The following is a 16688-nucleotide window of genomic DNA, read 5'->3' on the forward strand; positions in this document are numbered from 1 at the left end:
CACCATTAATACTGTCCGCCATGTATAGCCTATCGTGTGCTGAAAAATGGCGTTAAACCCTACAACAACAACAACAACAACTATGATTATGTGAATAGGAACGCTACCGTATGTATAATGTACTATATAAATATAGTATTTCAAAAGTAAATTTTAATTACCCAGGTATAATTGTATTTACGTTCACATATACGCGTTGGTTTTTTTTTTTTAAGAACAAAAGAAGACCTGGCCATTAAGAAAGAATGTTTTCTTTTTATCAGTAGTTCTCTTGATTGTTTCTATTTTCTTTTCTATACGCTCTCAAGTTTGTATATATTAGAGTAACAATGCCATTTGTACGTTTGACAGGGGAGGCAATCAGTAACACTGCATAACAACATGAGTTATATACTTCAGATATACGTCCTCGTGATCGATATTCCGTGGATATTGAAACACCGCGGAGGAATATATAGGCTGCTTCAAATTGTCAACAACATCGCCAGCAAGTGTGCAGCAGAAACATAGCAATTTCCCGATGTATTCTATCTATAAGTTTGAAATATACAAACTTACTGGCGAAAAAATTATCTTATATTTTCATTCCTATATTTTCACTTGTGAAAAAATATATCCTTGTTTATTTCCATGTGAAAATATATGATTTCCCATCATGCCTTGCGACGTTTGATTGTGTGTGCCTACAAAAGTTGTACCTGCATCAACAAGAAACGAGTACTTTATGAGGTAGAACAAATAAATAGAAACTGCCTTCCATTTCAGACAAGGAAATTAATCTTTGATGAAGACAACTGAGCAGACGCCCTTTGCGTCTATCAGAAGTTATTTCCCCTTGCAATCGTAGCAACAAGGATAACCCGCTGAAATGCATTGCTGAATCGAACTTGCTTTCTATTCATATAGGATCATATAGTTAACAAGATGACCATACAAAAAATCTAATTCATTGCGACATTATTAGGCCAGCCCAATAATACTATTCTCTTAGGTCCTGAATATTTATCAGCATACGAAACTGAGGTGAATTTAAGAAAAGGGATGGTGGTGAGGGAGTTGTGTCGACGAGTGAATTTAATCTTCTAAACTTCAACTCTTGAGTAAGTTTGGTATATAATAAAAATAAAATGTTCTTTTCCTACTTCAATACCGCATATATTTCATCTCTTTGGAACCAAAACCGGTGTGGTTTAACTCGTGTCTTCAACACTCGTTAAAATATCACGTTTTATGTACCACACGATGAAAAATAACCTGCATTTACGAATATCTTGAATTTTATATCATTTATTAGGATTGTCTCTGCTGCTTTTATATGCGAATGAGAAATACAAAAGAATACCAAAATGTAACGGTTACCAACCCCTTGTGCGTAAGCGAGGTTTTGTTTGATTTAATCGCAATATTTGATCTTCAGGTGATTTACGTTGACGGTAGGTATTATCGCTCTCTCATCGTTACTAAGATTATTTAATTGAATGTACAAAAATGATAGAGCTTATTTGTTACCGAAGTACAAACGAAGATTAATACATTCATTAATTCAGGTAAATGCGCAGCTCGCCTCCTTGGCATGAGAAAGGGCTTAGAAAAGGTGCCCTAAATAGTGCCTGCTCTTAACCTCCCTAGCCAGCTTATCACAGCTGGCTGGGACCCTGCTCCAGCGGTTGAATTGCAAAGAAGAAAATAAGGATGGTTCCTCTCACACTTGGCGTATGGTATGTGCGCACCTTACTGGACAGAGACGACGCCGAAAGATCTTTGAGGAGAACCGCCCCACTAGGAAGTGAACTCGCCAGATAAAACGTGGACATTGTTACCTTGAGCGAGACCCGGCTTTTAGGAGAAGGCGAACTCTGTGAAAGTGGTTCCAGATACAATTTCTTTGAGCCGCTGAGGAAGTGAATAGCGCTGTGAGGCTGGTGTAGGCTTTGCAGTGAAGACAGCACTGGGAGTAAACGGCTCATGACCATGAAACTCCCCCTCTTGTCTGGAAGAAAGCACCATCAGTTGTTACGCTCCGACCATGACCAACCCGGATGAAGTGAAGGACAAGTTCTATGAGGATCTTCACTCCGTCATTGCTGACGTTCCAATGGCAGATAAGCTCGTCATTCTTCGCAACTTCAATTCAAGTGTAGCCTGTGATCACTTTGCCTGGGATGGAATGCCACGAAAGCAAGGAGTGGGTCGTTGTAACGGCAACGGTCTCCTTTTGCTCCAGACTGGCACCGAGAATGAACTGCTGGTCACAAATACAGTCTTCCCTGGAAGAACGTCTGAAATCCACCCCTCATAAGTACTCTTGGATGATACGTATATTTATAACGAATTTATCGTATGGTGATCGGGAAACTACAGATCTGAGAAATCTAGGAATTATATAAGACCTAACGTTATAGACCTTACGGCTAATGATGCAAGTCATATTCGAAGGGTTAAAAGATCAGTTTGATCCCCAAGGCGTCCTCTGCTACGCTGAAAACGTCGTAAAATGACTAGACTGAAAATCTTTTATTCGTGCTATTCAAGGAATAGTTTGGGAAAATAAAAATTTGACATGGTGTACACAAAATGAATATAACGCATTAGGAATGTAATATAAGTGCTGAATATGATCTTACATAGATATAATAAAACTTTTTTGTATGTGTTAGAAGGTTAAGTTGCTATAAACATACTCCTTTCTATTAGCAACAAAAGCAGCTTGAAAACCGAACAGTGTTTTAAGCATTACCTTTAGTTAAGTTATAATATTGTACACCTCTCTATTACGCGGTTCATTTGAGTCTTTAGTGATCATACAATGCAACTCTCTTGTACACTTTTCATCTGCCACAAATGAATTTACATTATAAGCTATAGCTATGGTTACGTCATGATAGTGCGCTCCACTTTATTACGCTGTTTCATAAAACTAACCCGCCTTATTAGCGATATCCATGGTTAAATCATTGAACAGTGCTATTCTTTTTCACCCTTTCCATGTGAGAAAAAACACTGAGCTATGTTTTAAGAGATACAATAACTATGGTTAAGTCATTACTCAATGATCTCTGTTTATGCTATTTAAGTGATTCTTAAATCTGACACGCGTTGTAAGCGAGATCACACTGTAATGAGATTCGCATAAGGATGTGTGGTAGCACTGAAAAGTTAGCTAAAAAACATTCAATGATGTAAAAGTACACTGTGTTTGTCTCTAAAAAAACAAGGAATAAAAAGCAGTTTAAAAATATCTGAAACGGATAGAAAGAACATAGAATAACCAGTTAACCAGTTAAAGCGCATTCTCGGCCGAGTTATTGTCATATAAATTGCTGTATTATTCTGAATGAGACGTTAGTGTTGTCTGTAACAAGCGTGTACGAATGCATTTGTTTATCTAAATCGAATATATTTAAATTGCTTTAATCCTCCTGACTTGTCATTTGCTTAATGATGTTTCAACTATGCAGAAAGAAAGGTTTTTGAGGCCCAGTCACTTCCAAAAGAACTCATTGACTGACTGGTATTAAAGTTCACACTTGACATTCAAAATTATATCGTAATGGGATATGGGCCCCTGGTGGCCTAGTGGTGTAACGCATTCGACTTTATCGATCAATGCCCTCTCATCTCTGTCCGCGTTGTCAGCGCGTGGTTTCGAGATTCAGGCTCCACCAATACGGGTAATTAAATAAGCTTCAGCAGCTTACCGTGGGTCGGTGGTTCTTACCGGGATTTTCCGGAGTTCTTCTTCCACGAGTTATACTGGCCGCCATCTATAGCCTTTTGCATGCTGGAAAATGCTGTTAAACACAAAACAAGAACAACAACAACAACTGTACCGAAGAAAATGGATTAAAGAGTGTTTCTCAGGAAAACACCACGCTCTCAACATGTCTTCTTCTGGACAGGTTTGAACCGACACCCTTCTGGTCGCTTGTCTGGCACTCCAACCACTGATATACAACTGACAAATGCTTCAATGTGTGAGTACTTAACGATTGTTCCACAGGTTTTTTTAATTAGTGTTTGTATCAGTGTTTGTATCAGTGTCTGTACCAGTGTCTGTATCAGTGTTTGTATCAGTATTTGTAAATTCCAGATAGTAGTGGGCACAAACTTTCATGAGACACATGTATTTCTGATTAACCGCGTAAACACCGTTGAACATTAAGACATGGTTCACGTTTGTCAGCCAGAGATTAGTCAGTGAAATTAATGTTCCCATGGCGTGGATAATTTCAAGCGTATCTTGTCAAAACATTTACACCGATAACCTTGATTCTGTTTACATAAAAATAAGTTCTTTACATCGCATCATGGGTCTTACTCTAATCAAGAGGTCGCACGCCGTTATGAACAAGGAGACACAGAGAGAGAGAAGAGAGAGAAAGAAAGAGAAGAGAGAGAGAAAGATGTGAGAGTTAAAATGAAAGACACCAGATATTTCTTTTGCAACCCTCCATTCATGAATATATTTTTTTCAAGATGCAAAGCGGAATTCTGATGCAGTTTGCAAGCTATACTTGGTTAGAATTTCGCGAATTGAAAACCATGACAAATATATTAATTTAAATCGACAACGATGTTCTTAAACCCTAGATTTAAATTCCATAAGCGCTATGTGCACAGTCGGTGGCCATCCTTTGAATTTTAAGACTTTCATGGGATCATTCAGTTTTCCTCACATCCAAAACCTCTTTATCCGATCATACTTACAGTCGAGATTGCTTAGAATAAATCTTGCGTCGTGTCTGACGCAAACGTCTAGCATGTGGTGGGATTTCCTTCTCTTTAACAGATGAATATGAAGGATTTTATTAATCATATATAAATCACGTTTGTATAACAGTCAAGACGTATCAGCTATATCACATATCAGTCATGTTAGTATAACGGCCAAGACGTATGAAGTATATCATACATCAGCCATGATAGCATAACAGTCAAGACGTACTAATTATGTCATACTTCAGGCATGTTAGTTAAGAGTCAAGACGTATCACGTATATCATACATCAGCCATGTTAGTATAACAGTCAAGACTTGCAAAGTATATCATACATCAGTCATGTTCGCATAACAGTCAAGAAGCACCAAGTATATCATGCATCAGTCATGTTCGTATAACAGTCAAGAAGTACCAAGTATATCATGCATCAGCCCTGTTAGTATAACATCAAGACATACCAAGTATATCATACATCAGTCATGTTCGTATAACAGTCAAGACGTACCAATTATATAATACATCAGCCATATTAGTATAACAATAAAGAAATACCAAGTATATCATACATCAGCCATACTAGTAAAACTGTCAAGACGAATAAAGTATATTATCCATCAGCCATGCTGGTATAACAGTCAAGACGTATCAAGATAATCATACATCAGCCATGCTAGTATAACAGTCATGACCTACCAAAGATATCATACATCAGCCATTTTAGTAACACTGTCAAGACCTACCAAAGATATCATACATCAGCCATTTTAGTAACACAGTCACTACCTACCAAAGATACCATACATCAGCCATTTTAGTAACACAGTCAAGACCTACCAAAGAAATCATACATCAGCCATTTTAGTAACACAGTCAAGACCTACCAAAGATATCATACATCAGCCATTTTAGTAACACAGTCAAAACCTACCAAAGATATCATACATCAGCCATTTTAGTAACACAGACAAGACCTACCAAAGATATCATACATCAGCCATTTTAGTAACACAGTCACTACCTACCAAAGATATCATATATCAACCATTTTAGTAACACAGTCATGACCTACCAAAAAATATCATACACCATCCATTTCAGTAACACAGTCAAGACCTACCAAAGATATCATACATCAGCCATTTTAGTAACACAGTCAAGACCTACCAAAGATATCATACATCAGCCATTTTAGTAACACAGTCACTACCTACCAAAGATATCATACATCAGCCATTTTAGTAACACAGTCAAAACCTACCAAAGATATCATACATCAGCCATTTTAGTAACACTGTCAAGACCTACCAAAGATATCATACATCAGCCATTTTAGTAACACAGTCAAAACCTACCAAAATATCATACATCAGCCATTTTAGTAACACATTCAAAATCTACCAAAGATATCATACATCAGCCATTTTAGTAACACAGTCAAGACCTACCAAAGATATCATACATCAGCCATTTTAGTAACACAGTCACTACCTACCAAAGATATCATACATCAGCCATTTTAGTAACACAGTCAAAACCTAATAAAGATATCATACATCAGCCATTTTAGTAACACAGTCATGACCTACCAAAAAATATCATACACCATCCATTTCAGTAACACAGTCAAAACCTACCAAAGATATCATACATCAGCCATTTTAGTAACACTGTCAAGACCTACCAAAGATATCATACATCAGCCATTTTAGTAACGCAGTCAAAACCTACCAAAATATCATACATCAACCATTTTAGTAACAAAGTCAAAACCTACCAAAGATATCATACATCAGCCATTTTAGTAATACAGTCAAGACCTACCAAAGATATCATACATCAGCCATTTTAGTAACACAGTCACTACCTACCAAAGATATCATACATCAGCCATTTTAGTAACACAGTCAAAACCTAATAAAGATATCATACATCAGCCATTTTAGTAACACAGTCATGACCTACCAAAAAATATCATACATCATCCATTTTAGTAACACAGTCATGACCTACCACCTATATCATACATCATCCATTTCAGTAACACAGTCAAGACCTACCAAAGATATCATAAATCAGCCATTTTAGCAACACAGTCATGACCTACCAAAGATATCATACATCAACCATTTTAGTAATACAGTCAAGACCTACCAAAGATATCATGCATCAGTCCTGCTAGTGTAAAAGTCATGGCTTACCAAATTAAAAACAGATTACCACTCGTAATTTTGCTTTTGTGATAAAAGTGGACAAGTTTCAATTTGGCTTAAAAACAGCGAATGTATCAGGTTTGGAACATGTTGCTGGAATTAAATATCCTATCTTTTTTTACCTTAACGTAGAAACTCTTTGCGAATGACGCCCTCATTAGATTACCGTTAAACGTCATTTTTATTAGACTGATCTTATGAATACGTGTATTTTAGAAAAATTTATTTCCTGCAGAAGGTCGCGGGTTCGAACCCCGGCCGCGTCATACCAAAGACTTCTAAAAATGGTACAAACACCTGTCTTACAAGGGGCGCTCAACAGTAAGAGGTTAGTGTTAGGACTGGTCGGCCAGGTGTCAAGATGTGACTGGGTGGAACAGGATGCTACATGTCTGCGGCATGATGCCCCAGTGCTAGACATAACTATAAGCTGCCACACTGCAGAGATGTAGCGATATGACTGAAAATTGTTAAAGCTACGTTAAAAATTCAACACGTATGCCTATACACATGGTTGCATTGTCAACAGTGCACAGTGATTAACCAGGCATTGATGTTGTACCAGAAATGAAATCTGTGACCCATGGCCGACTTTTTGTGTACTGGTAGCCACTCAAAAAATCTGCCGGTTAAGCTATGACAATAACTAAACTGCGAGTTCATCTTTGAAGATATTTTACATTTTTAGATTAACATGTGATTTATTATGATTTAAGTACACTGGACAGTACTGAGAAGAAAAAAAAACTAATTTTGACACTGGTCCTAGCCCACCCCCCAACGTCTATTTCTACATAAACTGCTGACACAAACGTACATGGAAGTAGACACCATTTTTTTTTTGCACGTCATTCATTACTAATTTCTGTTTTATTCTACAATAGAATTTCAACACTCGATTTAAATGTACTTTTTCGAGTTGTGAACAAGTTTCTAGGTTTTGATGCAGTAACAAAGGTATGAGTTACACCAGGATTGAGTGAACCATTCTCGTGATGCCGAATATTCGTTATATGAATGTTTGTGATATCGAAAGTGTACTGTTCTTCAAGTCCAAATGCTATTTAACAAGTTGAACAAATTTTGTTTTCATCGATTAACTTAAAATTAAAGCTTGGTCGATAAGCGAGATAGTTCTTGAGAAAGATATATGTTGCTTTATTGTAAACAAGAGAAAAAAGTTCGAATCATAACTTTGATTTTATCTGAAGTTCTGAGCCTCGAGATATTTATATACTCCGATATGTCTTACTATTTTTTTTTCTTTTTAATTATCAATTAATTCAGTTCATTTTTCAAGTCTTTTAAGTAACTAAGAAAACCAGACGCTGAACTAAATGACACAGATTATCCTTGTAACTCAAAGGCAACAGGCTTGTGTGCGATATGCGCCTGTAAAATTACATTGTACCTCAGCTGTGTCACGTGGTGGGGGGAGTCAATTTAGGCGAAAGGTTCAAGTCTTACCATTGAATACCAAAGCAATGAATAGCACGAGAAATAAGAACTTTTCCAGAAATATGAAACTAATTATAAAAATGGTCAGTTACTGAAGATATTTGTGTGGGAGAGGAAGCGATGAAATGCGGCAAGAAATGGATCTGATTGGTCATTGGATTTTGTAGGGCATTAATGAAATAATTGAACAACTAACAAACAAGAATAAAAAAGACCCAGATATCCATGATTCGTCTTTGAAAACGATATGAATATAAAGTTTACTAAAAATCGAAGCGATATTATCAGTATCAATCGACAATTACTGTGAGGATACGGGGTCGGATCTGAATAAAAGTGTGTTGAAAGCAAAATTCGTTGAAGAGTGTGTTGTCTTTGTGTGTCTTTTGTACCAGTAATGATTGTTTGATTCATTAGGATACATCAACACATGCAAGTTCAGTTCTTGCTGAAACGATTTAGGTAAAGTCGTTTGCTCAGAGTGGTATAACAATTACAGGTGTCGATGTTAGTTAAGTTCAGCGATTCGTCATACAGCTGGAATCTTATGTTAACAAGGACCTGTGAATGATAGGGTCAAACGTGACATTAACATTCGGCATCCATATTCTTTGCTGTAGTGCGTGATGAACAATTGTAAATTAACGTTTGGCCACCATTCTTGTGGGATCCAGGGGACAATGGGAAATCCTATGTTAGAAAAGTAAATTGTTTCATTCTGTATAAATCCTCTTTGAAACCCAAGTGAGGAAGTTTGCCTATCCTAAAGTTAAGATTACCACTAAACATTGTTACGCAATTTATTGGCAGGAAGCAGTAATTTGGATACATTGAAAAACAAGCCAGCTAAATTTTCATTCACCAGCTTCTTAGAATGTTCCAAATGTGCTTCCATAAGCACTGACTTGGCCTATTAATGCACTCATACTATTCGTGTTGAGACCAGAGTTATTTACCCTACATTGACGAATGAAGGTGGAGTTTGTTGTGAGCCAGATTTGGTTTCGTAAAGTCTCTATTGCAAATATTACAACCATGACAGACTATACTTACCTAACTTTGGCTTGGCTAATGTTACGTCTGTCCTCCAAGATTTAAGACGAGGAGTAAAAATTGAGATCAGACTTATTTCGCTACATTTGTGAAACTAACGAATTTGGCTCATTGAATTTAAGATTCATCTAGCAAGTGTTTCAGTACTTACTGAAACCTGTTTGTCAACACAGATTTTGGACATTGAGAAGCTATAAGCTTCCTGTGAAGTCAAGATTTTTTGGGGGAAAGGTTACAACATTTTGTCTTTGGCAAACGTTGTGTAATAAGGCAAGTCATTTTCAGATACACAAACATATAATGCACATCAGTAAAATATGTCTAGGAATTCTACACTGCGGTTCTAATATTTGGTTACCAAAAATAGCACTTTATTAATAATAATAATAAACTATCTTTAACGAGGATAACACATCTGGTCATGGCTGACCCATCTGCCATGTGGTCCTAAGTTTTTGTAATAAAATAATAAAAATAGAAGTTCATGCATATAACCATGTATCGTCGCACACTCATTCGTACATATTTTACATGAATGACTATGTGTGACTATACTGGGAAACATACAAATATATATCAATTATGGATATAATTTTAAAGTTTTCTATTCAGAGCTTTTAATATATCATTCCAGCTGGTCTAGAAAGAATTTCTTTAATGATAATTTAAAAGAAGCAAGGGATGTTGAATTACGTATCCTCACTGGTAAGGAATTCCATAAAGTAGGTGCTGATACGGAAAATGAGCTTTTGTAATGATTGGTTTTCGACCAAGGAATCTGGAGATCGTTGTTTATCGTCGATCGGAGATTACGCTCAGTATTCGATGATCTTAGTTCAATTATGTTAGAGATATAATCTGGAGAAAGACCGTTTAAAGACTTGTATGTCATGATTCCTTTAAAATAAAGAATACGTTTTTGTATAGGTAGCCATTTCAGACGTGAAAACAAAACATTTGACGGAGTCATAACAGGAAGTTTCAGTATTATTCGGGCTGCCCTTTTCTGGAGTTTATCAATTCTGGACAGATCATAATTTGATGTATTTCCCCATATGGTACAGCCGTAATCTATCAGTGGTAGTATATAACCGAAAAATAAATTTCAAGTGATTGTGGAGGTAGAAATTTTGAAAGCAATTTTAACAGAGTTATTCTTTTGACTACCATTGCACATAAGTGATCGATATGCGCATTCCAGCTGAGGTGTTGATCAATGTAGATACCAAGAAGTTTTTGATTTTTGACAATAGATACGTCTAAGCCATTTTGAGTTAGAAGTAAATCCATGTTAGTAGATAGACGCTGGCTTGTTCCAATTGTCATACATTTCGTTTTAGAGATGTTAATATGCATTTTGTTTTGATGACACCAAACTGATATATTGTTGAGGTCGGTTTGAAGTTTATTTTTAATGGAGTCTAGAGATTTATCAGATAAATGCAATGTCGAATCGTCAGCGAAAAGATCTGTGTTAGCGTGCGCTGGATACAAGGCTAAGTCATTGATAAATAATAGAAAAGAAGAGGCCCTAATATAGATCCTTGAGGAACACCACTTAAGATATGACTTGGTTCGGATATATGTTTACCCGTGCAAACAACCTGGTGTCTGTTTGTGAGATACGACGTGAACCAGGCAACTGAGTTGGGAGAAAACTTGTAGGCTGAAAGTTTTTTAATGAGCACCGAATGGTCAACCAAATCGAATGCATTTTTAAAATCAATGAAGTTTACACCAGTAAGTTCACCTGATTCTACTGCTAGTAGCCATTGGTCTGTAAGTTTTGTCATTGCAGTCTGACATGAATGATTCTTTCGAAAACCTGATTGTGATCTATGGAGGAGTTGGTACTTGTCAAGATATATGAAAATATGCTTGCTGACATGTTTTTCCATAATTTTTGAAAGTACGGATAGAACAGATATGGGTCGATAGTTGGATGAGTCATTCTTTTCATTTCCCTTATAAATTGCGAATACCTTTGCTAACTTCATTGACTCCGGGAATTTATTGGAAGTGATACTACAGTTAATTATTTTTTTCAACGACTCTGAGATTGATAAAGCCGACATTTTCAGAGTTTTGGGGTGAATTCCATCTAGACCAGCTGATTTGTTTGTGCCAAGTTTATTTATAATATCAAAAGTGTCATTTATTGTTATTAAGGGAATGTTGAAACTAACATGATCGGGTACCCTTTCATTCACGAATTTAGTAAGTTTGTCTAAATTAGGCTCTGTATTATTAGACCTGTCAAGCGTTTGGGAGATATTAGTAAAAAAAATGGTTCAGCTGGTTTGTAATATCGAGCTCTTCAGTATATTTAGTGCTAACGACTATAATTTCACATGGAGCTAGAGACGCAGGTTTCGTTGAAGTTAGATTTCGTAAATGATTCCAGATGGATCTGTTATCGGACTTTGATGTGATGGCTTCTTTGAAAAGGAGCGTTTGTGTTTTACAATGATTGATTTGACTTTGTTTCGCCATAAACGATAGTTTGTGAAGTCTTTATGTTTATGGTAGTAGTTTCGTTTGCGTTGTGCCTCTGCGATTTCATTAGTATACCATTCTGGTTGTTTTGATCGTTTAATTCTCTTGATGAGTATGGGGACGTGTTTATTTAGGATAGTAAGAAAACAGTGATTCCAGTTCGACAAGTCATAATCTGGGTCTCTGTTAGGGAAATATATTGCGTTAATGTTTTGTGATAGTTCAGAGAGAAATTCATTTTCAGAAAAGTTTTTGAAACATCTGTACTGCATGTAGGAGTGTAAGTTGTTTTTCTTTGCGCTCTGTTGCTTACGAGTTGCACATTCATGATAGTGATCACTAATAGGGAAACATGGTACGTTTATCTCGTAGAGACTGGTTGGATGGGTAGTATAGATGTGGTCGATCAGAGTAGAAGTACAGGCTGTTACTCTTGTTGGAGCATATTGTTACACGCACACGGGTATTTACTTGACCGATCGGTTGTCAAACCCTGGCGCGATTCTCGCTAGAAGTCCTAAGTTTCCCCGACTTTCCAAAGACTTCCATACAACCTCAGTTGTAAATCAGAAAGCCCGACGTGTCCATTCTATACCTAAATTTTCCTCTAATTAATGCAAGACCACAGATAAACCAAACTGTCAACTATCTATCAACCGTACATCTGCGTGTTTTGGCTTCATTTTGTTTCCGTACCACCAACCGTTCACGCCTTAGAACATATATGAGTACTCCCTAACAATGGGAACTATTTTAACTCCGCCACCTTAGGACAGTCAATGTATGCTTTCCAGGCACATTTCGCCGATATAACTGCACCATATTCGCCCACATGGCGACATAAACGGTCTCTGCCAAGTCCCTTTTTATTTATGCCCTTGTGTAATTTACCGGTTTAATACCGTAAGTGCTGTCCTTGCAGTCACGCTACCAATGTATACCACTAGATTTTAATATGTACTATTTTACGACAGGGACATTCATTCGGTTTTGGTCGGAATTCACTACTAGTGAACCAGGACATCATGGAAACACACTAACACTTCACTCCGTGACGTTTGCTCCTATTAATTAGCTCATTAGTTCAGGCCAGGAATATTTTCATGGCGCCGAATTCCAATAATCAAACAAGTAATCACACAAATCTAAGAATTGCTTAAAACGGGGCACTACAACCACGTGCACATACTCTAAATTTACTACAATATATTACCTGTGTAAGGTCATGCATTTGTATCATATGTAGCCATTTAGAGTTAGTATTAGAGATGAGGTCAACATTAAAGTCTCCCATTATAATTACTTCATTGTTGGAAGATAAAGCAGCCTCTAACTCGTGTTCAAATTGGTCAGTCCATGAGGAGAGGGAGTTTGGGGGTCGGTATGCTGAGTAGATATAGAGTGATTTGCTATTGAGGAAACTTAACTCGATCCATATTGATTCGATAGTAGAATTTTCAAAATCTGTTCTTCTCTTGTATGTTAAGTTATTTGAAACGTACATGACTATCCCTCCTCCTATGCCTTGTGGTCGATCTCGTCTTTCCACTTTGAACCCTGTAATGACACCCTGAACCCATTTTCGGATTATATTTCTGGCTATCTACTATCCCGCACCCGAACATATAATGTATGTTTAGAATTTGGAACGTACAGTGGTTCTTCCTATTTAATTTTGTATAGACATATAGATAGTTCGTCATTAATGGGTCATCATGTTAAGGATTTAGGCCCTTGGAGAAATGGGGAAATGTAATGTTTCAAACGTTCATCTATGTAACATGCGGGGACAGTCTCGGGGCAATAGGCATTTATATGGAAAATGGCAATATAGTCCCTCTGGGAAATTTGACACAGTTGGGCTCTCTGGCCCCTAACGGGAGAGGTAATATTCAAAATGTATGTGATATTCTTTCAGCTGATATGTATGTATGTATGTATGTATGCATGTATGTGGGTATGTAGGTATGTATGTATATATGTATGTATGGATGTATGGTGGGAAAGGACGTACGTATGTAAGAAATAGGTATGGGGGTTAATTGATAGATATGTCATCCAACAAATCGGAGATATTTTATACATTAATCGTAACGATACAAGAAGGTGTCTCGCTAGGCATTTATCATTAAGAGGCTAGTGTTAGGACTGGTCACCCTGGTGTCAGGATAATGTGATTGGGTGTGACATCATTCAACATGTTTGCAGCATGAAGCCCCTGTGCTTGACATAACTATAAACTGCCAAGCTCCATACATCGTAGCAATATGAATGCATTTTTTAAAGCTACGTTAAAAATCTAGCACACACAAACAAACACACACACACACATACCATCAGTCGTAGAAATCGGACACCTGATTTGTTTGTATATTAGAGACATACATACAGACAGACAGAGAGACAGAGACAGAGAGAAAGATAGATTAGCTCTTTCGGACACTGAACAGCGGTGGCACTACCACAACGTCAACTTGGACGTGGAAGAAAAGGTTTAAGGAAGCTGTAGTCAACCAGTTTAAAAACACAAAGGCCTAATTCAGAGCCCATCAAGGTCTCTTCGAAAAGATATACAACTCAAATGATTGATATACAGATATCATCATAATAATATATTTAGCATATAGTAACCATACATAAAAAAAACAAATGAAGACATGGAGACAATTACGTCTCTTTTGGTGTATTCTTGTGAAAGGGAAACACGATATAATTTCGAAAACGAACAGCACGTTCCATTTTTCTTCATTAAAATAGTGTCTTTCCTAAAAGCACTTATTACATTTTGCACACAAGACCTTGATATATATCAAAGAGCAGACCGCTCCGGTGGCTTTGTAGTTAGAGCGTCCGCCTCGGATGCGGGAGGTCGCGGGTTCAAACCCCGGCCGAGTCATAGCAAAGACTTATAAAGATGGTACTAACAGCTGCTTTGCTAGATGCTCAGCATTAAGAGGTTATTGTTAGGACCGGTCGGCCTCATGTCAAGATAATGTGACGGGGTGGGACATCATGCTACATGTCTGCGGTATGATGCCTCAGTGCTAGACATCACTATAAATTGTCACACTGCAGCGATCGTAGCGATAAGACTGAAAAAGCGTTAAAGCTACGTTAGGAATCCAAATCACACACAAATCTATCAAAGAGCAACCTAATGTTTGAAATCGTATTGCAGTGATACATATTCAAAGCCGGTACATCCTTTGGATTGTATGCAGTTGCTATTTACACAATTTATCTGCACACACCGTGCATTACTATATTTATGTTTATGCCTTTATTTTGTCATGTCAGCACGTTGTATATGATATATATAGCCTTGGCTCGTAAAAGCTGGACATTATTTAACGAGTTTCATAAATTTAATATTAAATCATGACCCATTTGAGATTATGTTTATCACATAGTTTTATTTCAGTAGAAATTATTTAGATAGAAAGAAGAATGAACAATTTCGTACATTCTGACAGACGCTGTACCTTTCATATGTTGTGCGTAAAAATAGTCCCAAACAAAGCTGAAATAGTAAACGTTTATTATACATTCTTTCTAACTATCGATCAACGAATAAGCGTCCGACCAAAAAACAGAACATTTTACAAAAGAAAGAAACATTTGTCAAAACAAAATGTCTAATGCGTGTGATGTCACATTGTTTGATTCGGTGCACATTACTGGTTTGAGTTGGCCTACACAAAACAGTGCCAGTGTTTATGTTGAAATTTCACATCACAACTAAACATTACATTGTTGCGTTATTATTGTGAAAAGAAGATTACTGGGTGTAGAAATACACATATTTACTGTAATGTAATTTTGCCCGGACATTTGTAGTATTTGATTTGGAACATTACATTGTTGAGAATACGTACAGAAAACTCTTTCTGAGTCGTACTTGCATCACAAATTTACCGCGTAAATATGCTGTGGCTGGATAAAGTTCTGTTAGTTGGGGAGACCAGTGAGTTTATTTACTTCAGTTAAGTTCACATTTATACCAAGCTTGTATATATGGTGGATTCCATGCTACCGATATACCATCCCTTCATCCCCACCCCTTTCCATATAGCTATCATCTGAGCAATAACCGTAGTTTTACATGTTGTTATTTGTTTTGTCTAGGATGGTTTTTCTTTTTTCATCTTGTGATATGTTATACATGACATAACAAACCCTGTTAGGTCAAACACGCAATATTGAAACAGACGAGACCATTTTCTCCAATTCCCTTTCGCGAGTCGAATCAAAACTAGGCGGCAAAAAAAAATTATTGGAAACAAAAGGTTCCAGAAGGAGGGGTTAAAAAGTTTTCCCATGATCGCAACAATTTCATGGGCTTTTTTGGACCAATCAGAATCACATAAAGTGATATGTTCACATGCTATAATATCAAAAATATGAAACTGCACACTATATTGTCAAAGTGTACCGACTATCTGATAAAATATATTAAATATTACATCCCAGTGTAAAGATACAACAGAACTTGATACGGTATAAACAGGGTATTTTGTGATGAAGATTTAAATTGACCATTTTACAAACACGTTTAACCATTTATATGTAATTATGACCTCTGTGTAGAAGGGGTCGTAGGAAGTGTTTACAAGCAAACTAATACTAGCTTTATATATATAGTTTTTATTGAGTTGTCGCCCTTTGTTCAAGTTATCTTACTCAGGTTTAATCCCACCCATCCCTTCTTGATTTGCTACCGCCAAAAGCAGAAAAGATTATTAACCAGTCTA

General features: G+C 36.8%; 1 protein-coding gene across 1 annotated transcript in view; it reads left to right on the forward strand.

Annotated features, from left to right (window-relative positions):
* Nucleotides 1-3678: 3678 nt before the first annotated feature.
* LOC149774444 (membrane metallo-endopeptidase-like 1) overlaps nt 3679-16688 on the forward strand; it is a 78195-nt gene continuing 65185 nt past the window's right edge. Inside the window, exon 1 of the mRNA XM_089945193.1 lies at nt 3679-3974. The gene's annotated coding sequence lies outside the window, so the exon portion shown is untranslated. The remainder of the gene's footprint in view (nt 3975-16688) is intronic.

Source organism: Sinohyriopsis cumingii, unplaced genomic scaffold, assembly GCF_028554795.1.
Source record: "Sinohyriopsis cumingii isolate HCF-2022 unplaced genomic scaffold, ASM2855479v2 utg000229l, whole genome shotgun sequence".
Taxonomy (NCBI): Eukaryota; Metazoa; Mollusca; class Bivalvia; order Unionida; family Unionidae; genus Sinohyriopsis; species Sinohyriopsis cumingii.